The sequence below is a fragment of the Mus pahari genome, chromosome 1 (genome assembly GCF_900095145.1).
Source record: "Mus pahari chromosome 1, PAHARI_EIJ_v1.1, whole genome shotgun sequence".
In the NCBI taxonomy this organism is placed as follows: Eukaryota; Metazoa; Chordata; class Mammalia; order Rodentia; family Muridae; genus Mus; species Mus pahari.
Genome location: NC_034590.1, coordinates 135,392,280 through 135,399,020, shown reverse-complemented (window position 1 = coordinate 135,399,020; position 6,741 = coordinate 135,392,280). Strand labels below are relative to the sequence as shown.

Sequence of the window (6,741 nt, the reverse complement as noted above, 5' to 3'; positions counted from 1 at the left end):
TCTCTCTCTCTCTCTCTCTCTCTCTCTCTCTCTCTCTCTCTCTCTCTCTCTCTCCCTCCCTTCCTCTATCCTTCTCTTCCTTTTTTCCCTCTCTCACTTTCTCTCTTTCCCCTCCCTCTATTCCTTCCAGTTCCTCCCTTCCTCTCCTCCTATCCAGATCCACCCCCTTTATGTCTTTCATTAGAAAACAAATATGCTTCTAAGGTAAAATAATACAATAAGACAATATAAAACAAAAACAAACGCATCGGAGTTGGACAAGACAAAGATCAGAAGGAAAAAAGCCTAGAAGACCTAGAGTCAGAGACCCACGTTTGCATCCTCAGGAATCCTGTAAGAACACTAAAATAGAACCCATAAAACATGCAGAGAACTGATGCGTGCAGCCCCAGTCTCTGTGAGCTCACATGCACTTGGATAATACTGACTTAGGTGACCTGGATTTCTTCGTGTCCTCCATCTCCTCTGGCTCTTACACTCTTTCTGCTTCCTCTTTCATGGGTCCCCTGGTCCCTGAGGTGAGGGATGCGATAGGGCTGAGGGCGCCAACATCGCTCGCTCTCTGCACCATGTCTGACTGTAGGTCTCTATAGTCATTTCCATCTGCTACAGGAGAAAGCTTCTCTGATGCTGGTTGAATAAGGCACTGATCTGTGAATATATTGGAATGTCATTCAGCGTCATTTTATTGCTACTTCTTAAACGCAGTAGTGTTTGGCTTTATCCTGTGCCTCTGGCATATCTAGTCTCTGGTCCTTGGTCACCCAAGCAACATTAGGTATGGGTTTCATCGCCTGGGATGGGCCTTAAGCCAAATCAGACATTGGTTAGTTGTACAACAATAGGGCCTCCACTGTACTAGAACATCTTGCAGGCAGTACACCATTTTAGATAGAAGGTTTGTGGCTGGGTGTTTATGTTTTTCTCTTTTGGCAGCACGCAGTGTACCTTCCTATACCAAAGATGCTAGAATGTCAGGGTGAGGGCTCTATGTTGGCGCCAGCTGAACTCCTCCAAGTTTAGTGAGTTATGTAGGTGCTGTCTTCCGAGATGGGGCCTTGCCATCTGTGCAGAGAAACTTACAGTCTCAGCGACAGCCTTGGTTATGTGGGGGATTCCATAAGGACCCTGTTGACCAACTGACAATTTGATGACAAGAATTGTCCAGTTGGGGCTCTGTCTCCCCCATTAGTTGGCAATTTCAGTTAAATTGCCTTCATATATGAATATATTTTGTGAATTCGTGACTCTGTTAGGTTTTCATTCTTCCCCTCAAATGGTCCTTGTCTTCAGCTGTCTCTTCCTATACTCTGTTCCTCATCCTCCTTGTCTCTCCCCATTCTCACTGGATCCTCCTATACCAGTGTCCACCCCTCACCTTCATCTATCCATAACCATTCTATTTCCCTTTCCTAGGAAGATCTATCTGTCCTCTCAGTTCTTTACTCTATATCTAACCCCTGTGGCTTCATGGACTGTAGCTTGGTTATTACTGACTTCATAGCTAATATCCACATAAAAGCGAATATATAACATGCATGTCTTTCTGGGACTGGGTTACTCACTCAAGATTTTTTTTCTCTTCCCATCCATTAACCTAAAAAATTATTATTTTAATGGCTGAGTAATATTCCACTGTATAAACGAACCACATTTTATTTATCCATTCTTCTGTTGAGGAATATCTAGGTTGTTTCCAATTTCTGGCTATTAATTATTTTTATTTTATGTGCATTGATGTTTTGCCTACACGAATATCTGTGTGAGGGTGTGGGGGATCCCTCACACAGGAACTAGAGCCACAGACAGTTATGAGCTGCCATGTGGGTGGTGGGAATTAAACTCAGCTCCTCAGGAAGAGCAACCAGTGCTCATAACTACTGACCCATCTTTCCAGAACACTCCACCCCCACCATTTCTAGCTATTACAAATAGAGCAGTGATGAACATGATTGAACAAATGTCTCTGTGGTAGAATAAGGTATCTTTTGAGTATATGTCTGTCTTGGTCAGGGTTTCTATTCCTGTGCAAAACATCATGACCAGAAAGCAAGTTGGGGAGGAAAGCGTTTATTCAGCTTACACGTCCACGCTGCTGTTCATCACCAAGGGAAGCCAGGACTGGAACTCAAGCAGGTCAGGAAGCAGGAGCTGATGCAGAGGCCATGGAGGGATGTTACTTATTGGATTGCTTCCCCTGACTTGCTCAGCTTGCTTTCTTATAGAACTCAAGACTACCAGCCCAGAGATGGTATCACCCACAAGGGGCCCTCTCCCCTTGATCACTAATTGGGAAAATGCCTTACAGCTGGATCTCGTGGAGGCATTTTTCTCAAGTGAAGCTCCTTTCTCTGTGATAACTCCAGCCTGTGTTAAGTTGACACACAAAACCAGCCAGTACAATGCCCAAGTGTGGTATGGCTAGATCATGGGGCACATTGATTCCTATTTTCCTTACAAACCACTGCACTGATTTCCATAGTAGCTCTACAAGTGTGCAGCCCCTGTGTCTGTGGTTGAATGTTTATTCTCCTCACTTGACATTCTATCCAGCATGAGTTGTCATTTTTTTATTGATAGTAGCCATTCTGACAGGTGTAAGATGAAATCTCAAATGCTTTGTATTTCCCTAATGGATGGCCTAGGGCGATGAACATTTCTTTTAAGTTTTTCTCAGTCACTCGAATTTTCTCTTTTGAGAATTCTCTGCTTAGATCTGTATGCCCATTTTTAATCAAGTTATTTGGATTCTTGATACCTAGTTTTTTTTTTTCTCTGAGTTCTTTATATATTTTGGATATTAGTCCACTATCAGATATGGAGTTGGAAAAAAAAATCCCATTCTATCAGCTGTCAAAAATGACAAGGAAAGACATTTTCTCAAGAACAAATAAACGTCAGGAGGTAGATCGAGGAAACTTAGTTTGACTTCATTGATTCATCCAGTCATTCATCACTTATTATTTTTGTCTGTGTGAATTTCTGTGTATGCATGTCTATGTGTGTTTCTATGTACACATGAGTGTGTAGGCATGCATATATCTATGTGTGAATGTAGAGTCAAGGCATTGATATTAAGTATCTTCCTTGACTGGGCCCTGCCTGATTTTTAAAATTCCATTTGTTTTTATTTTGTGTACACGTGTGGCTCCTTGTCTATATGTGTAGTACATACATACAGGTGCCAACAGAGGCCAGAAAAGGGTGTTGAATTTCCCGAACTTGGAGTTAAAGATGGCTGGGAGCGACTGTATGGATGCTAGGAACCAAACCTGAGACCTCTGAAAGAGCAGTACACTCTTAACCAGTGAGCCATCTCTCCAATCCTGACTTGTGAGTGGGTCTCTCACTGAGTCCTGCCTCTCTAGCACTGGGATTGGGGACACATGCTGACACTGCTGGCCTTTCCCATGGGTGTTGTGGGTCCAAAGTCAGGTTCTCATGCTTGTACATCAGGCACATTACTGGCTGAGCCATCTCCCGCTTCCTTAATGTGTAATCTGAGGGATTGCCTACTTTGCCTTGGCTCTCTAAATGTCAGTTTATATATAAATTACATCCTTTGAGCATTTCTCAGCAGTGACAATTTCACCACACTGGTAATGAACCAGGAATTAATAATTCAGCCTTTCACTGTTCATTTCCAGGTCTTAATAGAAATCAATTGGAAGAAAAATAACGTTGAAGCCTGTAAGGAGATTTTCAGCTTTTCCATAGAAAGAAATAGATACATAATTGCCGAAATTATTATTTACTATCACTTTGCGTTGCCTTTGAAGGGAAATAGGCTGTGTGGTCATGAAAATCCATTGAACAGTAAAAAAGTACCTATAAATGAACAACTTTTGTAGGTTACACATAATTTGTTATGATGAACACATGCAGAGAAGAGGAAATATGTTTACATGTTTTAATTCTTTATCATTGAAAGGAAAAACTTAGGGCTAAAAACTCAGCTCAGTGCTTTCCTGTAACACACAAGGCCCTAGGTTCAATCCAGAAAAATGAAAAGGAAAAAAGAGAAAAGAAAAATTACAATTTACAAGAAGGAGGCAGGAACCACCACAGATGGCTTCACTGTACCCCTGAACATGATTCTTGTTGCCATATGGAGTCACACATGAACAGAGGCCCACTCCTCATTCTGAACTAGTCCTTCAGAAAAGGAAGTCTTAACAGACACACCATGTATTAATAACAAATACAAATACAGAACAGTCAAATATTTTGACTTATTGGCTCCAAATTGTGTAAATGGGAGAGCTTCCCATATCTGTAAATATTCCTGTCCACTGAAGAGTTAGATAGAGTGCCCAAGGATGACTCTTTGTGACCAGGAAAGGTGACTTAATTTTCTCATGTGCTGCAGTTTGTAAAGGAGCAGCTGCACTTATGTAAGAGTATCTTGCTTTAGGTCACAGCCTTAGGCAAAGCCAGGTGGCATGTCACTCAGCCATCATACTGAACTGAGTCTCAGAGGAAAGCTGAGACAACTTGCAATGAATCCTTTTGTAGTCTGGAATCATTAGTAATCGCACACACTCTCTCTCTCTCTCTCTTTCTCTCTCTGTGGCAGTCTTTATTTTTTAAATTATTCACTCTATGTAAAGATGAGGTGCTCTGGGTTGCCACGTTGCTGACTGAGGTTTGTATCCCTAGGGTGAAGGAGCCTGTGTTTGCTGTCCTAAAGAATTAAGGCTTTAGAAGCAGATGCTTTGGTTTCAAATAAAGGTTCTGCAATTCTGTGATCTCTGCTGGGTCAGGCAGTGGTGGCACACGCCTTTAATCCCAGCACTCGGGAGGCAGAGGCAGGTGGATTTCTGAGTTCGAGGCCAGCCTGGTCTAAAGAGTGAGTTCCAGAACAGCCAGGGCTGTACAGGGAAACCCTGTCTTGAACACTCCCCACCACCACCACAAAAAGAAAAAAAAAGAAAAGAAAAAAAGAACTCTGTGATCTCTTCTAAAAATCTCTTCAGTTTCTTCTAGTATAAAATGAGCGTAATATTTCAAGGATTTATTGTACTTATTAGCTAAGATAATGCTAGAAATGTGTCCAACAATGCCTGTCTTAATACAGGCTAATTGTTACACAATTCAAACTAAACATAAAAAAAATCCTGTTGATATTTATTAATATAAATAAAATTGATTTGACTTTATTTTTCATATAATTTGGAAGAGAACACAGAACTTTATTAATGGCATTCAAGAAAGTAGTGTTCCCTGAGCCACTTTCTTTCTTTTGGGGATCTGGGATGGAAACTCTGGGGAGAGGATGCTTAGTGTTGGGGGCTGAATTGGGACAGAAACTCCTCAGAAGCTGAGGGTCTCTCTCTTCCTCTCACATTGTTGCTGGAGTGTGTGGTGCAGCAATTCGTACTCTTTAGAGGCCATGTAGCCCATAAGGTCTACCACCAGGTTGCTATAGCTGAGCTGTATCTGTTGTCATGCCAGAAAATGGTATTTATAAAGTTGTCATTGAAAGTAATGCCAACCCCAGCATCAGAACTGGAAGAGTCACAGAAGACAACCTGGTCCTCAGAACCCCCTTTCCTGAGCTCTCTGATGACTGTTTCACAACCTCCTTAAGATCGTCACACATGGCAGCTTTCTCCAGGCAGCACGTCAGATCTACTATGGACACATTGGGGGTAGACATGTAGAAGGCCACACCAGTGAGCTTCCCAAGGTTCCGAGATAGCCTTGTCCACAGCTTTGGGAGCACCAGGGAATGCAGGGATGAAGTCCTTGGCAGTCCCTTGGCTATCAGGCCGTACCTTTCCAGAGGGGCTGTCCGCAGCCTTCTTGACTGTCAGTGATGGCATGGACGGTGGTCACGAGTTCTTCCATAATGTCAAAGTTGTCATGGATGACCTTGGCCAGGGGGCTAAGCGGTTGGTGGTGCAGGAAGCATTTCTGATCATCTTGAGTGAGTTGTCATACTTCTCATGGTTCACACCCATCACAAGCATAGGGGCATCAGCAGAAGGAGCAGAGATGATGATCCTTTGGCCCCAGCTTTCTCCATGGTGGCAAAAATACCAGTCGACTCCACAGTATACTCGACACTAGCATTACCCCATTTGAGGTTGGTGGGATCTTGCTCCCGTTGATGACAAGTTCCCCCATCCTCATCCTTGACTGCCATGGAACTTGACATGGGTAGAGTTATACTGGAACATACAGACCATGTAGTTGAGGTCAATGAAGGGGTCACTGACGGCAACAATTTCCACTTTGCCAGAGTTGAAGGCAGTCTTGGTAACCAGGTCCACAATATGGCTGAATCCATTCACTCCAACCTTCAGCATCCTGTCTCAGGGATGAAGCTGACACTTCATGAGGAGGTGGGGAGGGGCAGAGAGACATTTTTATATTTCAAAAGCAATAAATAACAACATCACATATAAAATCAAGCATATTATCATAGAAAAATTTAAATTATAAGTAAAGTATTATGCTACTGCATGGATAAACTTTGAAAATATTTTATTTTAGTTAATTTTTGATAACTAAAAAGGATAGTTATCAAAAAAAAAAAGTCGTTGGGTGTGGTGGCGCACACCTTTAATATCACTACTCGGGAGGCAGAGGCAGGTGGATTTCTGAGTACAAGGCCAGCCTGGTCTACAAAGTGAGTTCCAGGACAGCCAGGGCTATACAGAGAAACCCTGTCTCGAAAAACCAAAAGAGAGAGAGAGAGAGAGAGAGAGAGAGAGAGAGAGAGACTCATATGTGGTG

The 6,741-nt window shown here is 42.5% G+C and overlaps 1 pseudogene; it reads right to left on the bottom strand.

Moving 5' to 3' along the window:
* Positions 1-5,408: 5,408 nt before the first annotated feature.
* On the bottom strand, positions 5,409-6,311 carry LOC110331926 (annotated as a pseudogene).
* Between the last annotated feature and the right edge of the window lie 430 nt (positions 6,312-6,741).